Source organism: Zingiber officinale, chromosome 6A (assembly GCF_018446385.1).
Source record: "Zingiber officinale cultivar Zhangliang chromosome 6A, Zo_v1.1, whole genome shotgun sequence".
NCBI classification, from domain to species: Eukaryota; Viridiplantae; Streptophyta; class Magnoliopsida; order Zingiberales; family Zingiberaceae; genus Zingiber; species Zingiber officinale.
This window is the reverse complement of record NC_055997.1, coordinates 136,503,406-136,529,744: the sequence shown is the minus strand read 5'-3', so window position 1 is coordinate 136,529,744 and position 26,339 is coordinate 136,503,406.

The following is a 26,339-nucleotide window of genomic DNA, read 5'->3' as shown; positions in this document are numbered from 1 at the left end:
CTATTTATGTCGCGGATCGAATCTTGCAAAGCGTGGAACCTTCTGAGGACCAGAGGCGCAGCGGAACAAGGAGCAAGATGGATGCGACAGCTAGACCCGGTGGCGGTGGCCAAATATGGCAGCAGCTTGAGATGACAACACACGGAGGACAATTATAGATAAAAGCCATAATAGTTGAAAATTAGATTTTCTATTTATTGCTTTTATATTGTGCTGTGTGTGTATGTTAGTATACATGTTTAGTAGGCTAGCATAGTTAAAATTCCTCATTTATAAATAACTAAGTGGGAGAGGGTTTTTTAAGTAAAACCCATGGTCTCCATTACTGGTTTGTAAGTGATGCAAACAAGCTTGCGCGTTGGCTCTGAGTGCCTTCCTCCATATCGGATGAGCTTGTTTGTGGATCACTAGAACAAACTTCCATTTGGGATGACTATAGGAAGTTAATTAAGAGCGTGTGATCTTCCCCATCGGAAGGGGCACAATCTTATTAATGGACTTAGCGTCAAGTAATGGTATACACTTAGGCACAACTATTAGTATCCTTCTCATCGAAGTCACTGCTATTATTTGTGTGACCAAAAGATACCAACTATTAATTTTATTTGTCAAAAAGTTAGGTTGACAAGATAATAAAATTAATGGGTTAAAACTCTCCTTTTACAAATGTTGAATTTGTATACGTCCACACTATCGTGGCATACAAAATTCACGGTGGTTTGAGGTGTTGGTTAATTTAAAATAGTATTGTTTGAGGAATCAATATTATTCTAAATTTAGAGTTCTGACCAAAAGTTATTTGTGATTCTTAGGATGACTTTCAACCCACTGTCCATCATACTTCAACAGAATAGACTTACTGGACCTAATTACATAGATTGGAAAAGGAACCTGGACATTGTCCTTACTGCTGAAAGCTATAAATTTGTACTGACTGAGCCTTGTCCTGAAGCACCTACTGGTGAATCTACCCAAGAGGAGATTGATATCATAGGAAATGGGTAAAAGCAGATGAGATGGCGTGGTGTTACATTTTGGCTTCAATGTCAAATGTATTGCAACATCAGCATCAAGATTTACCAACAACCTATGATATTATGAACAATCTCAAGGAACTCTTTGGTCATCAGGATAGGGCTTCTAGACAAGAAGCCATGAGAAAGATAATGACAGCCACCATGCAAGAGGGTACTCCTGTGAGGGATCATATCCTAAAGATGATGGCTTATCTGAACGAGATACAGATCCTTGGAGGAGAAATTGATGGGGAAACCCAGATCGATATGATCCTCCAAACACTACCTAGAAGTTTTGAGCAATTCCGCCTGAATTACAATATGAATAAAAGGGTATATTCATTGGCGGAACTACTGACAGAACTTTAGGCAGCAGAAGGATTGTTTCGTCACAACTCTCATATTCACTATGTTGAAAATGATTCTACTTCTAAGCCGAAAGGAAAGAAGAAGAAGAAACAAGTTGGTTCAGCAAAAAAAGTGAATAAAACTCAAAGTACAGGATTTAAAGCTGGAGTGAAGAAGCCGAAGGGCAAGTGCTTCATCTGCAAGCAGTCAGGGCATTGGAAGGCGGACTGTCCTCGTAGGAATCAGAACAACAAAGGTATATCTCATGCTCTAGTTGTTGAAACATGTTTAGCGGTGTTATCTACCAGCACCTGGTGTGTAGATACGGGAGCCACTGATCATGTCTGCAATTCCCTGCAGGGGTTCCAGGAAACCCGACGACTAACTGAAGGAGAGATTACCGTCTACATGGGCAATGCTACTAAGGTGAAGGCCATTGCAGTGGGAGACGTCTATTTATCTTTTAGTAGTAATAGAAATTTGGTTTTAAGAAATTGTCTTTATGTACCCAGTTTTAGAAAGAATTTAATTTCAGTTTCTAAACTGTTTTTAGATGGATATTCAGTTTCTTTCAGTAACGATGTAGTTATTAAGAGAAATAAAGTGATTATCTGTTCTGGTACATTAGTTGGCAATTTAAATATTTTAAATCTAATTTCTTCCACAAAGCAAAACATGGAAATTTATAACTCATCTTCTAACTCAAATAAAAGAAAAGAACCTTCGGAAATGAACCAAGCATATCTTTGGCATCTAAGGCTTGGTCATATTAACTTAAGTAGGATTCAGAGGCTAATAGCCGATGGAATTTTGGGTTCATTAGAGTTGGAAAATTTTCCAACTTGTGAATCTTGCTTGGAAAGTAAAATGACCAAGAGGCCATTCAAGGCCAAGGGGTATAGAGCCAAAGAAGTGTTAGAATTGGTTCATTCTGATTTGTGTGGTCCTATGTCTGTCCAGGCAAGAGGTGGTTTTGAATATTTTGTCTCTTTTATAGATGATTGTTCAAGATACGGATACATTTACCTAATGCGTCGCAAGTCCGAGTGCTTTGATAAGTTCAAAGAATACAAGGCTGATGTGGAGAAACGACTAGGTAAAAGTATCAAGACACTACGATCTGATCGTGGTGGCGAATACCTCTTAGGAGAGTTTAGGAATTACTTATCAGAGGCCGGGATTCAATCCCAATTGTCTGCACCTGGAACACCCCAACAGAATGGTGTAGCAGAACGAAGGAATAGGACTCTTATGGAGATGGTTAGATCGATGATGAGTTATTCAGAATTACCAAATTTGTTTTTGGGATATGCTCTGGAAACAGAGAAGATTCCGAACTTAGTACATTCTAAATCAGTTTCTTCTACTCCCACAGAATTGTGGAATGGGCGAAACCCAGCCTAAGACATATTCGGATTTGGGTAGTCCAGACATGTGCTGAAACGTATGCATAAGTTAGAATCTCGCATGAAGTTCGCGTGTTTGTGGGATATCCCAGAGGAACGAAAGGTGGTTTATTTTATAGTCCTAAAGACCAGAAGGTCATTGTTAGCACCAATGCCCAGTTTTTAGAAGAAGACTATATAATGGATCACAAGCCCAGTAGTAAAGTTGTTTTAGAAGAACTAAGAGAGGACACGTCTACTTTAGTACCAACAGTACAAGATGAAGTACCACAAGAGACTGCAACACGTGTCACACATGATACACAACCACAGACAGTGCCTCGTCGTAGTGGGAGAGTTGTAAGGCAGCCTGAGAGATTCATGTTTTTGGGAGAGTCTTCAGACTTGATCCCGGGTAAACATGAACCTGATCCCCGGACATATGACGAAGCACTCCAAGATATAGATGCAGCATCTTGGCAAAAGGCGATGAATTCTGAAATAGAGTCTATGTACTCTAATAAGGTCTGGGAGCTTGTAGAACCACCTGAAGGTGTAAAAGCCGTTGGATGCAAGTGGATCTATAAAAGGAAAAGAGGGACAGACGGGAAGGTAGAAACCTTCAAAGCTAGGCTTGTTGCGAAAGGTACACTCAGAAAGAGGGAATTGATTATGAGGAAACCTTTTCACCGGTAGCCATGCTTAAGTCTATCCGGATACTCTTATCCATTGCTGCTCATATGGATTATGAGATTTGGCAAATGGATGTCAAGACAGCTTTCCTTAATGGAAGTCTTGAAGAGAACATCCATATGAAGCAACCAGAAGGGTTCATTGAAAAAGGCAAAGAGCATCTAGTATGCAAGCTCAATCGGTCCATTTATGGACTGAAGCAAGCTTCAAGATCTTGGAACATTCGCTTTAATGAAGTAATCCAGTCATATGGATTTATTCAAAGTCCGGATGAGTCTTGTGTATATAAGAAGTGTAACAAAAATGTGGTGGTATTTCTTGTACTATACGTAGATGATATTTTGTTAATTGGCAACAATGTCAAGGTATTATCAGACGTAAGGGTATGGTTGTCCAAACAATTTGATATGAAGGACTTAGGAGAGTGTGCACACATTCTTGGGATCAAAGTTATAAGGGATCGAAAGAAAAGAATGTTGTGTCTGTCCCAAGCTTCATATGTAGATACAATCCTTGCTCGTTTTAGCATGCAGGATTCCAAGAAAGGTTTCTTACCTTTTAGGCATGGAATAGCTCTATCTAAAGAGATGTCTCCTAAGACATCAAAGGAGATAGAAGACATGAAAGCAGTTCCTTATGCCTCGGCTGTAGGAAACCTTATGTATGCAATGCTATGTACGAGACCTGATATTTGTTTTGCCGTGGGCATGGTCAGCAGATATCAGAGTAACCCTGGACAAGGACATTGGACTGCGGTAAAGCATATATTAAAGTACCTGAGAAGGACTAGAGATTATATGCTAGTTTACCAACCAGACGATTTGCTCCCTGTGGGTTACATGGATTCAGATTTCCAATCAGATAGGGACAACAGTAAGTCTACATCAGGCTATGTGTTTACTTTAGGAGGAGGAGCCATTTCATGGAGGAGTGTTAAGCAGAAATGCGTTTCGGACTCGACCATGGAAGCTGAGTATGTAGCAGCCTCTGAGGCAGCTAAAGAAGCAGTATGTCAGTGGAACCTGGACTTAGATGTTCCTGGACCAACCAACATTATCAATTAATTATGGCTACTCACCAGAGAACCACGAGCTTATAACAAATACATGCAACAGAACCTTCCCTGCTTAGGGGAAAGAAGTTGTCATCGCTCAACACCCGACATATTCTGACACCAGGCCTTTTTTAAAGCCTCATCATTGCGGAGGGAATGAGAAGAGATGTGAGAAGATGGCATCTCCATTGGCAGTATATGAGTGGAGATGTTGGAGTGTATACTGAAAGCCTAAGCTTTTGTAAACATTTATGTTAAATAAAGAATCACATTTGGTCAATTTATCTACATTTGTTTGTAGTTGTTCAATTAATTTATATTGTAGATAACATAGTATGTGGTGTCACATATAGAAGATGATGTTATCAGTACCTTATAAATTATAAACAGTAGCTCACGACCAAAATGGAAAGGAACAAACCATTGGAAGGTCGTAGTGTAATTAGGAATTAGTTTATCTTGACTATATAATTACACTAGTACACTTAGAGTGTATTGAGTAGGACCATTTGAGGTTGTTTCTTTTATACTGACTTTATAAAGGAACAAATACCTCAGTTATTATGGAAGTGTGTGCTCTTAATCCTAATATAATAACAAGCGCATATATTTGATATTTATTTCTTTATTATCAATGGGTGAGATTTAGTTCGATGAATTAATAAACCCGATAAGTTGGGAAATGATATCACTTATAGTGTGTGTTATTGATTATAGAAGGAAACTGTGTCCTAGAGATACTAGGTTGATAATGTCCTCAAGAGGAGCTCATAAGGATTGTCATGTTAAACCCTGCAGGTGGATTTAGTCCGACATGACGATAAGGTTGAGTGGTACTACTCTTGGACTAAGATATTAATTAAATGAGTTGTCAGTAACTCACTTAATTAGTGGACATTCAATATCTTAAACACAGGGAGACTAACACACTCATAATAAGAAGGAGCCCAAAAATGTAATTTGGGATTGGTGCGGTAGTTCAATAATAGTTCTCTAGTGGAATGAATTATTATTGATAAAATTAAGTTGTGTGTTCGGGGCGAACACGGGATGCTTAATTTTATCAGGAGACCAAAACTAATTTCTCATCTCGGTCCCTATCGTAGCCTCTTATTTATAGAGTACTATACCCACCTATACCCACCTTTTATACCCACCTAAAGTGGGCCGGCCAAGCTAGCTTGGGAACCAAGCTAGGGTCGGCCTAAGCATGGGTTTAGGGTGGCCGGCCCTAGCTTGAACCCAAGCTAGAGGGGCCGGCCATATTAAATTAAAAAGAATTTTAATTTTAATTTTTATTATGTGGAAGATATAATTTATTAAAGAGAATTGAAATTAAAATATCTCTTTTGTAAAGGATCTACAAAAGATTAAAGAAAGAGATTAGATCTCTTTCCTTATTTGTAGATTGGTGAGATATTTTATTTTCTCTTTAAAAATTATTCACATGTTGAAAAATTAAAATTATAGAAATTTCTTTTTATTAACCATGAAGAAATTTTTGAAGAGAAATTTTATTTTTAAAATTTCCGGAAACAAATTAGGAAGTTTTAATTTGTTGATTAAAACTTGTCTAATTTATTCCTCCATGATGTGGCCGGCCATTATAGTTTAATTGGGAAATTTTATTTTATTTTTCTCAATTAAATCATGTCAAGGAAATTAAAGAAATTTTATTGTAATTAAATTTCCTAATTTATCAAGGCTAAGAAATATAAAAGAGGGGGTTGGGGTGCCTTCATTAGATAACCTCTATTATTTCTCTCCCTCTTTTCCTTTGTGTTGTGGCCGGCCATCATCCTCTCCCTCTCTTCCTCTTGTGGTGGCCGAATCCTTCATCTCCCTTGGAGCTCTTGTGGTGGCCGGATACTACTTGGAGAAGAAGAAGAAGAAGGAGAGAAAGCATGCATCTCTTGGAGCTTGGTTGGTGTTTTGTTCTTCATCCTTGGTAAAACTTCCTTATTGTTGGCCGAACCTAGCTAGGAGGAGAAGAAGGTGGTTGGTGGTTTCTCATCTCGGAAGATCGTTGCCCACACAACGTCCGAGGTTAGAAGAGGAATACGGTAGAAGATCAAGAGGTCTTTCTAGAAGGTATAACTAGTAATTTTTCCTTTCCGCATCATACTAGTTATTTATGGAAATAATACCAAATACAAGAGGCTTACGATTCTAGTGTTTCGAATATGTTTTTCGATGTTGTGTTCTTTTGTTTTATTTTTCCTTGTGATTTGATTGTTCTTTTCGGTTAACCTAAAGTTATTTTAGGAAATTAAATATTAGCTTTCCATAAAAGGTTTTGTCTAGTCGGTGGTGGTTTCTCCCATATCCAAGAAGGCCGTGTACCTCGCCACGTCAGTACTGGAAACCAATTATGGAAATTAATATTTAATGGAATTAATAACTTAAGGTGATTTGGGTCGAACGTGTTAAGTTCCGCAGGAGACCCAAGTCAAAACCTAAAAGAACAAATATATTAAGTTTTGGATCAAACGTGTTAAGTTCCGCAGGCGATCCAAAATTTAATTTAAAAGAACACATGGTAGCTAGGAAAAGGTTCAGACCTTTGTACAAAATTTTTGTACAGTGGAACCTCTTGGTTTTCCGAGTAGCAACCAACAACCCTAAGCCTTTACTTTCGATCGGCTTTAAGTTTCGCTCGATCGACCACTTTGCTCGGTCGACCTCTTCACTCGGCCGACCTCTTCGCTCCGTCGGCCTAAGCCTCTACTTTCGGTCAGTTTTAAGTTTCGCTCGGTTGGCCTAAGCCTCTACTTTCGGTCGGTCTTAACCTATTTCGCTCGGTCGGCCACTGTAAAATTTGCGTTCAGTATTTGATAGACATCAACCCCTGTTGACAGTATAAAATTATTAGCTCAGGTCATTTCAATATATAAATTGAATTTATTTCATATAATTTAAATTTAATTAAGTCCCCGAAAATGTCTGACAATGGATTATTTTTGCTAACAATTATATCATGACAACTGCCCTTGATTAGCATGTTCCAACATACAAGTATACTATTGTATGCCTCAGATTTGTTTTTTATATAGACACACTTGTGAAACTTGTTAATTCGAAAATCATCTGACAATATTATTTTGCCAATTTCTCATTCCATTCTTTTTTAGTGTTTGTTTAAGCCCCTACAATCTCTGCATACCTTGGTCTCTTGACCTTAAATAATGGGTCCTTTAGGTTGTTTCATATTAATTTTTTCCTTTGGGTGCTTCATTCAAGAAGATTATTTTCATATCTATTTGATAAACTTTGAGGTCATGTATTGCTACTATAAAAATCAATACTTGATTCGACATGATCCTCATTACTGGTGAGTAGTTACCAAAATAATGAAGACCTTCATTTACTTATTCTTAAGAATTCATTTTATAATCCAATGACTTATTTCCTTGTGGCAGACTATTAATTCCAATGTATTTTTTTATAAAAAAATTATGGATTATATTTTGTTATTTATAGCTTTCTTCCAAATTGCCTTCTTCACTGTCTTTGGTTCATTCACATAGGTTAGAAAGTTATCTAAAAATCTATCACATTGTGTCTGTGTCTTGGTTCTTCATCAGCTTGATGAATACCAATCATAGAACTTACCTCGGCTCCTTTTCATGTTTTTATAGACTGATCTCTTCGAAGAGTATTATTGGCTTCCTTGCTTCAATAATCATACCTTCATGCATGCCTACTATTTCTGATTTGTGTTTCAAGTAAGTGCTATTGTTACTTGATGGCAAAAGATGAATATACTCGTCCTCAGTGTCTCTGTCAATTCGTCCCAGGATCAATACGGAGGAGGTAAATCACGGACGGCTACTAGCCTTTGGAATAATGACTAGTACATAAGAGAGACATTTACCTCAACTTTACCGAGATTCGAATCCCGGACCTCATGATGGCGATACCTTATGTGCTAGCCACTAGACCCATCCGAGGGGACAAGTGCTATTGTTACTTGCATATTAGATGAGAGGTTAACACCTAGAATATATAGTTGACTACTTGAGGCCCAATTTAAATTTAGGTACGTATCTGTGTTAAACACTCCGCATTTATTTGAAACCCGCTGATGTCGGTCCCAAGCCTAGATGAAAAGGAGTAAGGGTTGCACGTTAGGTTGTCAGTCAACGTTAACTTTTAAGCAAATATTTAATGAATGGATCCATTAAATTATTGTACTAATACTAGATTTTCTTGAGAAAGAACGCGTTGTAGGGTCCGACTGTAATTATAAATTAAAATTTCATTTTGTGTCAAGTGAAATAAATGATTTTTTTTGTTCTGTCGATTGCTCGGCACCGACACCATTGACACTATGAAGGGGACCTTCATGGGTTGCAGCAAGACGTTCCTAGGTCGCGGTGAGGCCTCCGTTACCTCCCTGGGTCCTGGCGAGGACACCACGACTTCCTAGGGTCTTGGCAAGGCTGCCGCAACCTCCACGGGCCTTGGCGAGGCCTCCATGACTCCGCGGGTGCGGCGAGGCCTCCGCGGGTTATGACGAGGTCACCACAAGTGGGTGCTATTGGTATAGGAAGCACCAGATATTTGAATCTATGTTTTGACGTTGACAAAGATTTAAAGTAAATCCCTTGGAGCTAATTGGTTAAGGGCACATGATTTAATAGGGAAGTCCTAGTAGGTCAGGTGGATCAGATACTAGGCAATGGAAGGCTTAACAGATCAAGAGAATTGGATACATAGTAGGGAAGTCCAGATGAGTCAAGTAGTGTTGCCAAAATCGAGAGTTTAGGTAAAATCGTTAGAGCAGTCCTAAAATCAGTTCATAAAATCAAATCATAAAATCGTAAGATTTTACATCATACTTTAAATCAATTTTAAAAGAAACCTGATATATTCTTCTTAATTGATATATCCAAATTATAACATAAATCTACATATAGAACATTTTAATTCATATAATCATAAACTATTCATAATTTTAAACTTTTAAACAACTAAATACTTGCCATGAAAATACAACATAAACATAAATTCAAGTCTAAAGCTTAAGTCCAAAGATAAATAAAACACAAGATAACAAATTTATATAAATCATTCATAGACAAGTGTAAATCTAAAGTCGTCTCAAAACGATATCGTTTTGTCAAAAATGGTTCCCTTTTATTAACCACACAAAATCGATAAAATTATCTCAAAAATCATGTTTTTACAAGTTTAAATGCGATTTTATGATTTTGATATGATTTTATGATTTTGATCCAATTTTACTTAATACATGATTTTATCATGATTTCACTTGATTTTCATAAGTAAACTCGCGATTTTGTACGAGTTTACGAGTCAACTCATGATTTTGATAACATTGGGGGTTAAGAGACTAAACATCTAGCAGGATGGACTTGACGGGTCAGTAAGGATTGGACATCAAGTGGAAGGAAGACTTGGTAGGTCAAGTGATTAGACGCTAAGCCGAGGAAGCTCAAACAGGTTAGTTGGACCAGATGTTTGGCAAAAGGTAAGAGAGGTAAGCTCCTAGAGTGAAGAGGTCCTTCTAAGGATAGTGAAGACGTATTCTCTCTATTAGAACAAACTTAGACGGTGACCCCCGACTAAGAGTCCTACTCGGATCTCGAAGTCGAGGTTAGACAGTTGATTAACTATCATACTTAGAACCTTCATAACTCATACTATATTTATGCTAACTCTATTTTGTAGGGTTTAGATGACTGAATAATAATTTCGGTTGACTAAACAATTTAGACTTGATGGGTCAGTAAGGACCGAACATCAAGTCTAAGGAAGACCTGGTAGGTCGAGTGATCGAATACTAAGTTGAGGAAGCCTAAACAGGTCAACTGGACTAGATGTTTGGGAAAAGGTAAGAGAGATAAGCTCTTGGAGTGGAGATGTCTTTCTAAGGACAGTGAAGACATATTCTCTCTATGAGAACAAACTTAGGCGGTGACCCTCGACTAAGAGTCCTACTCGGATCTCGAAGTTGAGGTCAAACAATTGATTAATTGGCATACTTAGAACCTTCATAACTCTATTTTGTAGGATTCGGGTGATTGAACGGTCCAGGTGATTAAACAACTAATGTTAGTTCTTGTAAAATCTAAGTCGCATGAATTTTAAATAATACAATAAGAACTCAACAACAAGGAAAACAAGAACAAGGATCTAGTTTCATCATGAGCATGACATAAGAAAGTAACATATAAACATAAAGACAAGGAACCTAATTGAAGAGCCATTATTATTGTTCTTTAGCATCGTCTGGAGGATCCTGAGGAAGAAGAAGAAGTGGAAGCAAATAGGGAGGATCTTCTTTCGGTGCTAGAGTTGATAGCGCCAAAAAGCTCTAGGTTAATGGGGAACCAAGAGCTCTATCAAGATTACCCTAAACCCTTAGGGACCTCCCCTTTATATAGGAATCCAATCTATTATCAGCCCATAGATGATAATGGATTGGGCTAAAGTATTCTATACATTGAACCAACATCCAATAACTCGAAATCGAATAAACATAAGTTAGATCACTTTAAAGGGTTCAGACTATATTCACATATTCAACATACAAATTAGTCCACCTAATAAGGATAATAAAATCCAACAATTTTCCACTTGGATTATACGTGAGTTGTATGTAAAATATAAGTAAAATTTTAGTTAATATCAAACTTTATGGGTACAAGATACCCCTGTAAATAATCTAGTTTATTAACTTCATTGGTATAAGATTAAAGAGTTGCCAACTACTATATATGATCATAACAAGCCATAACAAGTAATCACAATATCAATGTCATTAATGACATAGATCAAGATGCGGATGAATAGTATAAAAATTACATAAAATGTGATCAATACATGTTAATTTTTAATTGATCCTAAAGTGACCTCAAAAATAGGTTAGATCATATCTGTAAATAATTTATGCTAAATTGTAAGCGAAAATCATGATCTAAACTTTATAATTCTAAAAGAAATCTATATCACATTTACAAACATTAAATGCTAAACAACAATAGTAAATTATGATATTATAATTCAGAATGTCCAAAAATAAATAAAATCACATGAATATTTTAAAATTTAAGTACATACAATAATAAAAATAAAAATATTTATCTTTATTAGCAAATATAGAACAATAAAATAATACAGACTCCCACTAGATAAGTTCTTCTATAAGAAGGACTCTCATATCCACAACATGCGTATTAAAATACCTTAGACACTAGTCTTTGATGAGTGGATCAGCCAACATGGAATCTATGCTAATGTGCTCTACAATTATATGATGACTATGAACTCTTTTTTTAACCGCTAGAAACTTGATGTCAATGTGCTTAGACTTCGATGAATTACAATTGTTCTTGGCATAAAGTTTTGTAGCTTTATTATCACAGTAGATCCTCAGTCGCATGTCAATGTCATCAATGATCTACAATGCTGTGATGAAGTTTCATAGTCAAATTCCATGATTAGATGCTTTGTAGCATGCTACCAACTATGTTTCCATAGTAGCTAAGTGGCTACTAGCATCTGGTTGACGCTCTTCCAATAAGCATGAAAATATAGCCTAAAATGGACCTCCTGCTATCCAAGCATCCACTAAAATCAAAGTCTAAATAACCAATTACCTTCAGGTGATTTGACCTCCAATACATGAGTATATGCCCTTTAGTTCTTTGCAAATACTGCATCACTTTCTTAATCTCTTTCCAGTGTGATAGTCCTGAGTTACTAACATATCTGCCTACATCTCTACTATAAATGCTATATCTGGTTAAGTATAAACTTGTACATACATGAGACTTCCCATTGCTGATGCATATAAGAATTGTTCCATCTTCTTTATTTCAAGTTCAAGCTGTGAACACTACTGCAAGTTGAACTTATAGCCTTTTGACATCAGTGTGTTACCAGATGTACAGTTATGCATACCATACCTTATAAGTATCTTTTGAATATTGGTCTATTGTGAAAATCTAAGAATGCCTCTTGAAAGATCACAACAGATCTGTATACCTAAAACAAAAGATGCTTTACCAAGATCTTTCATTTCAAAATTACCAGATAGAAATGACTTGATTTCATGCAACAACCCTTATTATTGCTCACAAACAATATATTGTCCATGTACATAACAAATATAACAAACTTTCTCCTATTGAACTTGACATATATGCATTGATCAACGAGACTCTCTTTAAATCTAAATAAGGTAACAACTTGATTAAATTTCCAGTACTATTGATGGAATGCCTATTTTAAACCATAAATGAACTTCTTTAATCTACATACTAGGTGTTTTGAGTCTTTAGACTCAAATTTCTCTGGTTGCACCATATATATAGACTCCTCTATGTTTCCATTGAGGAATGCGGTCTTTACATCTATTTGATATATTTCTAAATCATAATGAGCCACAAGTGCATAATTACCCTAAGGAAGTCTTTCGTCAACATTGGTGAGAAAATTTCCTTCTAATCAATGTATTCTTTCTGATTGAATTCCTTGGCAATAAGACGAGCCTTATACTTTTTGATATTATCCCTTAAATCTCACTTGCTTTTAAATATCCATTTACAACCAATAGACTTCTTACTTTCATGAAATTTGATAAATTTCCAAACGCCATTGTCTACCATAGACTTCAACTATTCTTACATGGCATTAATCTACCTTTCAGTGTTGGAGCAATGTTTGACCTCTTGGAAAGATGTAGGATCACTTTCCAACCCTACGTCAAAATCATGCTCTTGGAAATAAACATAATCATGAGAATTCATGGTTCTCTGTTCTCTTGTGGATCGCCTTAAAGACACTTTCTTTTGAGATGGTTGAGGTACTTGCTCATCAATATGAGGTAATACCTTAATTTCAATTGTAAGCTCCTCCAATTGCATTAGAGATGTCATGGAAATATCTTAGTTCACTACTCTCACTCAATGTGCAATATCCATAATGTGTAGTATGGTAACCATATCACTACTGATTACACTAGTAGTGACCACAGGAGAATCGCCAATGCTTTCCTTAAAAGATACTTCCCTAATTTTATCACTCCCACTGCCCTTAATGAATTTGACATTTTCCATTTTGAAGAAGGATATCTTAGAGGGATCATAAAATTTATACTTTATTAATTTTTCAAAGTAATTCACAAATTACAGCTAACTGTTCTTGAATCCAGTTTTCTTTCGTTAGGTCTGTAAGACCTAGCCTCAACTGGATGCCCCTAGACATGTAAATCCCTAATATTAGGCTATCTATCCATCCACATCTCGAATAAATTTTAGTTACTGTCTTACTAGGTACTCTATTGAGGAAGTAAACTGCAGTCTTGAGTGCCTCACCCATAAAGACTCCAGTAGAGAAGTGAAGGCCAACATACTTCTCACTATATCTTTTAGGGTTAAATTATGATGCTCATCTATGCCATTCTAACTTAGTGTATTAGACATGGTATATTGAGGCACAATCCAACACTTGGCAAGGTTGTTTGCAAAAGGTCCTGGATGTTGTTTACCTGATCCATCATATTGACCGTAATATTCACCTCCATGGTTAGATTAAATGACTTTAATTTTCTTACCTAGTTGAAGTTCAACTTTGACTTTAAAAATTTTGAATATGTTCAAAGATTGCGACTTCTCACGAATAAGGTACATGTAGCCAAATTTAGAATAGTCATTTATGAAGCTAATAAACTATGTATGTCCATTCCAAGATATCTTAGGGAATGGTCCATAAATATCCGTATGTATTAGCACCAAAATATCACTACAATGGATAACTCCCTTGTTCCTTTTGTTAGTGACCTTCCCCTTAATACACTCTATGCAGACATCAAAGTCTGACATGTCAAGGGAATCGAGAATTCCATATAACAATAACCTTTCTAGGTATTGTTTGATATATGTCCTAAACACCTATACCACAATATGGAAGAATTCGCCTCAATCAATTTACATTTTGTACCTATACTATGCATTATTCGTTGTCAATCGTAGGAGTAAAAGTGTTTAATTTATAAAGTTTATCAATCAAGAAACCATTGCCAACTAACACTAAATTAAAAAAAATACTAAAAATTTTATTTCTAAATGAACAAACATAACCTGATTTATCTAAACAATAAATTGAAATTAAATTTTGTTGAAAAGAAAGTATAATAAATATATTTTTCTAAACCTAGAAAGACATTGGTTCCTAAATAAAGCCTAAAAACACTAATAGACTTGACTTTATTCTTCTTTCCATTCCCCGTATAGATGTATCTTTTAACATTAAGTAGAAGTCAGCTCCTGAGACAACACTGCATAGTAACACTTATGTAAATAGTAGCACTAATATCTATCCACCAAGTGTTAGTGGTTACAATAGCTAAATTAGCTTCTGAATTACTAAAGTTGAGAAGTTTACCCTTCTTTACATGCTAGTTGGCGTACTTGAGGCAGTCTTTTTTTCATATGACCTTTCTTCTTGAAAAATAATTAAGTAGATTCTTTATCTTGCTTCTTGTGCTCCTTATGGTTATTGTCTTCAGAATTTATAGTTTATTTTCCTTTTCCTTTGTTTTTGATACTCTTTTGCTTCTTACTCACACTTTGAGAACCATATGCTAAGTAAACACTCTTAAATGTCTCAATCTTCAGTCTCCCCTCCTCTTGTATGCATTAAACAATGAGCTCATTCAATATCCACTTTTTTTTCGAGCATTATACAATATCTTAAAAGGAGTGGACTATGTAGGTAGAGACATTAATTAAGACGAAAGACACTAACATATTCTTAGACATATCAAGTTTTAATTCTTTTAGACTTGTTGCTATATTGGACATCTCCATAATATACTCACTTATGTTTCCTTTACTACTATATCACATGGTTACCAACTTCGTAAGAAGTGTGATAGTCTCGACCTTTTCATTTGAAGTAAATTGGTCTGCTAGTTGGTTAAGAAAACTCCTAATATTGCCTCTCTCTGTTATTGAGCCCTTTATTCGTGTTAGTATGGAAAACCTCATGATACTCAGACACATGCGATTTGATTTCTCCCACATCTAAAATTCAACCCTCTGCTCTATAGTACTAGTATTGGTCAGAGGTGCAGGGTGATTATAGCTTAATGCATAGTTTAAGTCCATACAACCTAAGACTATGACAACATATTCTTTCCACTAAGTAAAATTTGAATCAGTTAATGTTGGGATATTATTAATATTGACAATTACATATTGCACTAAAATTAAAGAGTGTAAATTATATAAGTTCACAATTTAATTAAAGCCAAGAACTTGAATAAAATTATGCAAATAAAATAAAATTTTAAATGCATATAAATAATCCTTTTATGAGATACCAAATACAACATTACATTTTACTTTATGGACTAAAATATAATTTATTAGCAGTACTCTCTGATATAACTCAAACTTTAATTGACCACATAATGTGTCTTCCTTTGGATCAACTCATTATACGCATAATATGATACTATATATGAGTTATATATTGGTCCATAGCTCACAACAACCTTAATCAGCCACATAATATGTCTTCCTTTAGACTGACATATTTTGTGCATGATTTGAACAAAATAATATTTTGTTCCATAGTTGTAATCTATCTTGAGCATATATCTGACATAAAAATAACCTTCCTTTGGGCCGATTACTCTTAGCATATATATACACATACCAACACAAAATGTACTAAACCTACCAAGATGTCATCCTTTGGGCTGACACAATAGTTTAATTTAATAACACGTTGTGTAGATAGACCCAATAAAACTCTAAGAACTTTAACCGAACAGATAACCACTTAATCAACCTTGATAATCCAAAATTAAGCTTATTAATGGATTGATACCATATGACAATCAATTGGTTTTACCCAATTGATTACCATAATTGATTTAAAAACCTACTATATGAGGCTACAGAATCATATATAGAACCAGCCTTAAGAAGATGAAGCTTCCTTGAAATTATATTTAATACAAATTAAAAGGTTCTATAATTGAGGTTTTGTATTTGAGTTATTATATAAAACCAATTAATTCATTCTCACTATTTCTCTTTCACATAAAAAAGTGTTAATCGATTAGAACAAATCCAATCGATTAACAACTGATCCTTTAAACTTTTTAATCGATTGGAAAAATCTAATCAATTAAAAATTTATCCTCTCATAAGTTTAAGGTTGTTAATCAATTGGACATCAATCCTAATTGATTGAAAGTACTAATTAATTAGTTAATCGATTCTAATCAAGTTTGTCATGATTTTAGCTTGTTAATCAATTAGGAAAAATTCTTAATCTACTGATAGCAAGATTTATTACGATTTAAGGCTTTTAATCAATTGGAAAAATTTCTAATTGATTGGTATCTTGAATTGATTGATCTGATTGATTAGAAATCAATCCTTTATTTGATCCTGTCGTCCTAGATTGGTGAAATTCACAAATTGATTGGTGTCAACTGAATCGATTAGATCAATTGATTCCCATCGATTTTATTCACTATTTTAGACTTGATAATCGATTAGCCGACCAAGCCAATCTATTGAGCCATCGTAATTTGACCTAAAAATTAGGTTAAACATAGTGGTTCTTTCACCGTTCACAGAAACATAAAAAACATGGAAAACAAGCCTATCCTAGGTTTTTCTTATATGATTTTGAAGATTAAAAACTGTGTTATACTCAGAAAACTTGATCTAGCATACAAACAACAAATTGACATTAAAATTAACCTAATAGCCATAAAAACGATGAAACATATAGCTTTAATACCATATGTTAGTTCTTGTAAAACCTAAGCCGCATAAATTCTAAATAATAGAATAAGAACTTAGCAACAAGGAAAACAAGAACAAGGATCTAGTTTCATCATGAGATGGCATAAGAAAGTAATATATAAACATAAAGACGTGGAATCTAATTGAAGAGCCATTATCCTTGTCCTTTAGTGTCATTTGGAAGACCCTGAGGAAGAAGAAGAAGTGGAAGCAAATAGGGAGGATCTTCCTTGGGTGCTAGGGTTGATGGTACCGAAAAACTCTATGTCAATGGGGAACCAAGAGCTCTATCAAGGCTATCCTAAACCCTTGGGGACCTTCCTTTTATATAGGAATGTAATCCGTTAACAACTCATAGCTGATAGCGGATTAGGCTAAAGGGTTTTATACATTGAACCTGCATTCAATAACCTGAAACCCAATAAACATAAGTTAGATCACTTTAAAGGATTGTATTTACATGCTCAACTTACAAATAATCCCACCTAATAGAGATAATAAAATCCAACAGCTGAAAGTTCAATCGATTAGAAGTTGAAGTGATATAGTATGATGACATGGTGGCCAAAGGGTTCGTTATGCTGATGTGGTGTCTAATGTGGTTGAAGATAAGCCTTAGAATATAGACATGGTAGAGGATATAATTCAAGGAGCTAACATGGAAAATTACACAATCAAGGATAAGCCTTGCAAGCTGACATGGATGTGGATAAACATCAGAAGGCCGAGCATGGAGTGAGTTCTTGAGATCAAACTCGGCTGACTCACAAGCTTGAGTGGGTTCCTGAGTTCCAACTCGACGAACGCCTTGCCTTGATAGACAAAAAAAAAATGTCAAGAACTTTCTAATGATCACAAATCTAATTCATCAAATATTAATATTAACGAAGAAGATAATAATAATTTAGAAGAAGATGATGAATTAATAGATCTTGAAGATTTTTTAAAAATAATATTAATGAAATTATTATTCAAAATATATATATATGATCCAACATAATGGAAAAATATAAATACAAATTTAATAGATTTATTAGTTGAAAAAGATCTAGTTAGATAAATCAATAACTCTTTCCCAAATGATGAAAAATCTAGACATTTTTCTAAGATTAATTACATTATAAAAATTACCAAATGGAGAAAGAATGATATAAAATGACTAATTTATTCAAAATAATTAGATAAAGTATTTTGTTTTTATTGTAAATTATTTGCTAAAAAATTAATTACAATTCAATTAGAAAACGAAGGGCGTCGAGATTGAAAAAATCTTAGTGCCAAGCTTAAAAGTTATGGAACAAGTAGTGAATATATTGTTGTCTCCGGGTAGCTTCTGGAGTATGCAAACTGATCGTCGAGGCTAGTGTTCGACACTATCTCCGTAAACGATATTGCTCCGCTACAGTGCTTAACGGATTGTTGCAATTCGTTCCCAAGATACAACGACGACGAACGTCTCGGAATCGTAGCACTCCGATGAACGCTACGGGCACAGAGTATCGAAGTGCAAAGTGCGCCTACAAAGCGCCCATTGCGCACGTGGCGGGTGGCGGGCTCACAGGTGCGAGCACCTGCTCGCCCTGGGCTAAGGGGTCACCTGTCCTTTTATTTTTTGTGTTAACTCCATTAACACATCTTCATTAATAAGTAGAGAATACACATCGAAAATTTTCGATGTGGGACTATTCTCCTATGCACTTTATTAATGAATAACAAATGTTATTTTGGGTTGACTTTAAACATTAACTTCTCATTCACCCTTAATCGGTTTTGAGCAAATTAATAGTCTAAATCTATCTACGCGAATCGTAGATTTCAATTTTGAAGTCAATTACGACTTTCAACAATTGATGGCTTCCTTCCTCTAAATCGTTTTGGTCCATTTAAGGCCCCAATATCCAACAATCCCCCACATGAATGGAAATTAATGCAATGCGTGTATGCATGCTGACATTTTTCAAGAGTCCAATCGATAAGTCACTGCATCGGGAGAGGTAGCTTGTGGCTTTGAACCTTCCGTAGTGAAATGCTATCGAGTATACTAGGCTGCGTAGTGAACGTGATGTCTTGAACTGCTCAGCTGTTGGTGTATACTTAGACAATAACACCCACACAGAGATCTATCTCACCTACTTTAGGTTCTCATGGTTGGTTCCGTTTCGGCCATGGATACCATCTTGGATTCATGAGTGTTTCATTGAAGTGGCCTGTCTTCACACTCACATAGGTGACACTTCTATCAAGAGTATCCTACCATACTCCGCCTTATCAGGTATAGAAGTCACTAAAAGCATAAGCTTAACCTCACTACATGAGGTAGGACAGCACAAATTCATCCTAGGATTGAGATAGAGATAAACTATCTAATGTGCTGGACCACAACTTCTGTAACTTCGTTGTCCCATTGAACCAAGATCTTGGGATCTCCAACAACAAGGTTGGGTTACCGCTACTGCCATTTTTAGTTGTAGATTTTAATCCCATTCCTCTAGATGAGCAGTATACTTGATCTCGACTCAACCCCTTCGTTAAAGGATCTGCCAAATTATCTTTGGACTTAACATAGTCGATTGCAATCACTCCATTCGAGATCAACTGCCTAATGGTATTATGTCTACGACGTATATGTCGTGACTTCCCATTATACATATTACTCTGTGCCCTTCCAATCGCCGATTGACTATCACAGTGGATTAGTACGGCAGGCACAGGTTTCACCTAGCTAGGAATATCTTCCAAGAAATTCCGCAGCCATTCAGCTTCCTCAGCTGCTTTGTCTAGTGCTATAAACTCGGATTCCATAGTTGACCGAGCAATGCAAGTCTGCTTAGTGGATTTCCAAGATACTGCTCCCCCACCGATCATGAATACATATCCACTAGTGGATTTGGAGTCTTTTGTATCTGATATCCAATTAGCATCACAATATCCTTCCAACACAGCGGGATATTTTCCATAATGTAATCCATAGTTCATAGTATATTTCAAATATCTGAGAACTCGCATCAATGCTTTCCAATGGGTGTCGTTTGGATTACTCGTAAAACGACTCAGTTTGTTGACCGTACAGGCAATATCCGGACGTGTGCAGTTTGTGAGATACATCAAACTGCCTATTATCCGAGAATATTCCAACTGCGATATGGTCTCACCATAGTTTTTTGCTAAGTGTTGACTTAGATCCATAGGTGTTTTCACTGTAGAGAGATCGTACGCATTGAATTTTTTCAATACAGATTCTACATAATGGGATTGTGTTAAAACTATCCCTTCTGATGTCCTGAGAATTTTAATTCCCAATATAACATCTGCTTGACCCATATCTTTCATATCAAAATTTCTGGTCAACATTTTCTTTGTAGTCATGATTACATCATGATTACTGCCCATTATTAGCATGTCGTCTACGTATAGATAGACAATTACATAGCCTTCAGGTGTGTTTTTGACATAAATGCATTTGTCACATTTATTTATTCTGAATTCGTTTGACAACATTACTTTGTCAAATTTTTCGTGCCATTATTTAGGCGCTTGCTTAAGTCCGTACAACGACTTAACAAGTCGACACACCTTTTTCTCATTCCCAGGAGCCATGAACCCTTCGGGTTGCTCCATATAAATTTCTTCTTCCAACTCACCATTTAAGAATGCAGTCTTAACATCCATTTGATGTATTTCAAGGTCATACAGTGCTGAAATGGCTATTAGCACTCGTATGGACGTAATCCTTGTCACCGGTGAGTATGTATCGAAGTAATTAAGGCTTCCTCTTGCTTGTACCCCTTGGCTACAAGTCTGGCCTTATACTTGTCAATTGATCCATCAGCTTTATACTTACGTTTTAGTATCCACTTACAACCTAATGGTTTATTACCAGAAGGAAGGTCTACTAATTCCCAAGTATGATTATTCATGATAGACTCAATTTCACTATTGACAGCTTCTTTCCACATTGGAGCATCGGGTCTAGAGAGAGCTTCACTTAATGTTCTTGGTTCCATTTCTGACATGAAAGTCATGAAATCTGGCCCGAACGATTTCTCAACTCTAGCCCGTTTGCTAGGACGTGGCTCTTCACTTTGATCGTCAATAGTCCTTTTATAACAGCTAAGTTCGGTAACGTCATTTTTGTTTGAACTTCCGTTGTTATCACTTTCAACGTTTCCCTTTTTATTTGGGAATACGTTTTCAAAGAATATCGCATTTCGAGATTCTATGGTTGTTCCCACATGTATATCAGGAATATCTGATTTGTGAACTAAGAAACGATATGCACTACTTTTATGGGCATATCCGACAAATATCGCATCGAACGTTTTAGGTCCGATCTTTACTTGCTTTGGTTTAGGTACTTCGACCTTTGCCAAGCACCCCCACACTTTCAGGTATTTGTACGATGGCTCGCGGCCTTTCCATAGTTCATATCGAGTTTTATCATTTTTCTTATGAGGGATTCTGTTGAGAATGTGATTTGCCGATAATATTGCTTCCCCCCACAAGTTTTGAGGTAAGCCTGAATTTATCAACAAGACATTCATCATTTCTTTTAGTGTCCGATTTTTACGTTCGGCAACACCGTTTGATTGAGGTGAGTAAGGTGCCGTTGTTTGATGGATAATGCCAGATTCTGTACAAAATTCATCAAACGGTGCACCATATTCTCCACCTCTATCGCTTCGAATTATTTTAATTTGTTTGTCAAGTTGGTTTTCAACTTACATTTTATAGGTTCCGAACGCTTCTAGGGCTTCGTCTTTACTTTTAAAAGAAAGACATAACAGAACTTTTGTGCAGCCATCGATAAAAGTAATAAAATATTTTTACCTCCTCTAGTTTGCACAAATTTCAAGTCACATAGATCACTATGTATTAACTCTAGAGGAGTTGTCGTCCTTTCCACCGAATGAAAAGGTAGTTTCGTCATTTTCGCTTCCACGCACACTTCACATTTGAGTGTTCCGTCAACATTGACGTTTGGTAATAAATTTAATTTGACGAGACGTTTGAGTATTATTATTCACATGTCCAAGTCGATCATGCCATAAATTAAAACACTCAACAACATAGTTGGAAGCATTTATTTTATTACCATCAAAATTATCGAGTACAGGCATTACAACCATTTTGAATAGACCCTGTTCTAGGTACCCCTTTCCTACGAAGACACCATTCTTCGTAAGTATAAAGTTGTTCGACTGGAACACTAGCTTAAATCCGGCTTTACCAAGTGCTGCTCCAGAAACTAGGTTCTTACTGATGTCGGGAACATGGAGTACATCAATGAGTGTTAGCTCCTTTCTGGACGTCATCTTCAGAACAACTTTTTCGAGTCCAACAATTGGCGACGTCGTGGAATTACCCATATAGAGCTTCCTGCCATTTATCGGAGTATACTTGGAGAACATCGCTTTATCGGAACAGATATGACGAGTTGCTCCAGTATCAATGAACCACTGCTTCGGGTTGGTATCCACCAAGTTGGCTTCAAATACAACCGCAGTGAGATCCAAGTCCTCAAGAGAGGTTGCGACATGATTCGCAACATCCTTTGGTCCATTGGTTGGCTTCTTTGGGCGTCTGCAGTCTTTGAATAGGTGTCCTGCCTTTCCACAGTTGTAGCAGGAGCCTTTGAACTTCTTTGCTTGAGCCTTCCTTTTGAACTGCTTCGGCTTTTTGGCGTTCGGCTCGACCAGGTTGGACATTTCGTCTATAGTCCGCTTGGTTCCTCTGGAGTCGGATAACTTTTGATTATCCTCTTCTATTCGTAGCCTCAGGATCAGGTCTTGCAGCCCTATTTCCTTTTGCTTGTGCTTTAGGTAATTCTTGAAATCCTTCCATGACGGAGGGAGCTTCTCAATTACCGCAGCAACTGCGAATGTCTCGTTCAGCTTCATGCCTTCGGCGTCCAGATCATGCAATATTAATTGCATATCTTGGACTTGAGATGAGACGCTTTTTGAGTCCACCATCTTGAAATCCAGAAATCGACCGACGATGAATTTCTTCAATCCAGCATTTTCGGTCTTGTATTTCTTCTCAAGGGATTCCCACAAAGATTTTGCCGTCTCCAGAGAACAATATACGTTATATAACGTGTTGTCCAAGGCGTTGAGTATATAATTGCGGCACAGAAAATCTCCATGAGACCACGCATCTCTAGCAGCCTTACTTCCTTCCGTAGCGGCTGGCGTGTCTTCGTCAAAAATCGTACAAGGTTTAGCGTTGTTAGATCAATCAACATCTGTCATGATTGTGAACCCAAACTTCGCTTGTCCTCTTCATGGGATTTGAGAAGTGAGTTCGTATTTGTCAATTCTTTGATCAAATATCTTAACGCTCACTGTTGTCTCCGGGTAGCTTCTGGAGTATGCAAACTGATCGTCGAGGCTAGTGTTCGACACTATCTCCGTAAACGATATTGCTCCGCTATGGTGCTTAACGGATTGTTGCAATTCGTTCCCAAGATACAACGACGAACGTCTCGGAATCGTAGCACTCCGACTTCCGAGACCAGCGAACCTTTAGTAGACTTCTTGTACTCTTGAATGCACAAGATGTGATGAATGCTTGAGGAAGAGAAGAGAAGATTGAGTGAGTATTCCATCATCTGGAGGGTTCTATTTATACTGAACGAAGAGGTTGAGTGTCCTTTGGGTGAGTGGATGTGTTCCTTGGGCTGGATCGATTTAGATCATCTATTCTGAAGGGTTGTAACCCTTCACCAAGCCCACTTCAATCTCATCCATCAGATCTGAGGAGTTGTGACCCTCAGATCCCGCCTATTGTCATCAGCCATCGGATCTGGATCCATTGATTCGATGCTTCAGATCAAGCCTCATCCCAGGCCGTCAGATCGTTACTCTTTGCGATCCAACGCTCTAGATCGCATCACAAGCGATCCATCATATCTATTTGATCAACGTTGATCAACGGTAGCCATTCATTCCCTAAGTCAACTGTCCAGTCATCTCCCTTTGCCCACGAGGATGCCGCATAGGCGCTGCCACGTCAGGTAAGAGCCTGACACGTCACCCGAGTGCCACGCAGGCACTGCAATGTCACCTGGAGCATAAATTTAAGCTCCTCAATGCTCCTCGAAGTGCAAAGTGCGCCTACAAAGCGCCCATTGCGCACGTGGTGGGCTCACAGGTGCGAGCACCTGCTCGCCCTGGGCTAAGGGGTCACCTGTCCTTTTATTTTTTGTGTTAACTCCATTAACATATCTTCATTAATAAGTAGAGAATACACATCGAAAATTTCCGATGTGGGACTATTCTCCTATGCACTTTATTAATGAATAACAAATGTTATTTTGGGTTGACTTTAAACATTAATTTCTCATTCACCCTTAATCGGTTTTGAGCAAATTAATAGTCTAAATCTATCTACGCGAATCGTAGATTTCAATTTTGAAGTCAATTACGACTTTCAACAATTGATGGCTTCCTTCCTCTAAATCGTTTTGGTCCATTTAAGGCCCCAATATCCAACATATATTATAAATATAAATATTTAGTTTGATATTGAAAAGAGATTACTTACAAATAAACCTATTGATCACAATTATAAGAAAAGATAAAATAAGGAAAAAGAACATTGAAAGAATGTATTAATAAGAATTATTACTATAGTTAAAAATTTTGCAAAAAATAATTTAGTATTTCATGGTACAAATGAGAAGATTTATCAAGATAATAATGAAAATTTTTTGAAGTTTAACTGAAATGATTGTAGAATTTGATCCTATAATGCAAGAATACCTTAAGCATATTCAAAATGATGAAATTAATTACAGTTGACTAGTGCATGGGGTATTGCCACCATGAGGTCTAGGGATCAATTCCTGTTTAGTAGCTAGGTTCTTGCTCTCCCCCATTCATTGTCATTGCTCAGCTTAATAGCCACCCATGATTTACCTTCTTTCACATAACCTGAGGATGACATGTGAGGGGCTCCTAGGTGAACGTTATCACCAAAATGATAAAATTCATAATCATTATCTTGGTTATAATATAAAAAATGAGTTAATAAATAACTTAGGAAAAGAAATAAAAAATTATAATTAAAAAAATAAAAAATAAAATAGTTTTTAGTTATACATTATTGTACTCCAAATATAAGTCATAAAGAGCAAATGTCTAATATATAATAAAGAAAATTGAACTTGATGTAAATAACATAAGAGGAGAAGGATAAGATAATGAGTTTAATATGAAAGGTAAATAACAAGGCATATAAAAGACATTATTAGATATAAATTCTAGAGATTTTTGCACACCATGTGGTTGTCATTAATTTAGTACTATGTGATATAACTAATTATTGTCCTAATGCTATAATATTTTTTGGTGTGATATAACATATTTACTAATTACTTTCTTCTTCTACAAAAAGATGAAATTTTCTATAAGACCATGTTTCTAATTTAACTCTTAAATTATTATCACAAATATGTTGGGAAAGTCATTTTGGAAATTGTTAAAATAATAAAATATCAAACGTCACAAATAAGAGAAGTTTTATATGAACTTGTAGAAACTAGTGATGATCCTAAAACAAAAGCAAAGCAAAATTCTTTAGCTACATTAAGGTATTTTTAACCCAATGCACGGATACTTTCTAGAATATTACTGATCATACATGTTAATGTAGCTTCAGTAGATTTTTTTTTAAAATTAAAATTAATAAAATCTTATTTATGTTCAATAATATTTCAAGAAAAATTAAATAATTTATTAATTTTATCAACTGAACAAAAATTTATTATCAAAATTTGAAATAAAAATTTAATTAATAATTCTACATTTTAAAAGCCAATAAAACTAAATTTTATATAACAATTTATTATTATAATTAAAATTTTAATTTTTTAGTAACTATTGAATAACTACTGAATAGTTAATAGCTACTGTAATAATACTATAATACCAAAATAAAGTTTTTAGTATAAAATTTCCTATGGAGTATCCTTTTTATTTTTTTTAAATATCTTTTGATGATTATGTTTTTTTTAAAAAATTTTTGTCCATTATTATTTTACCAT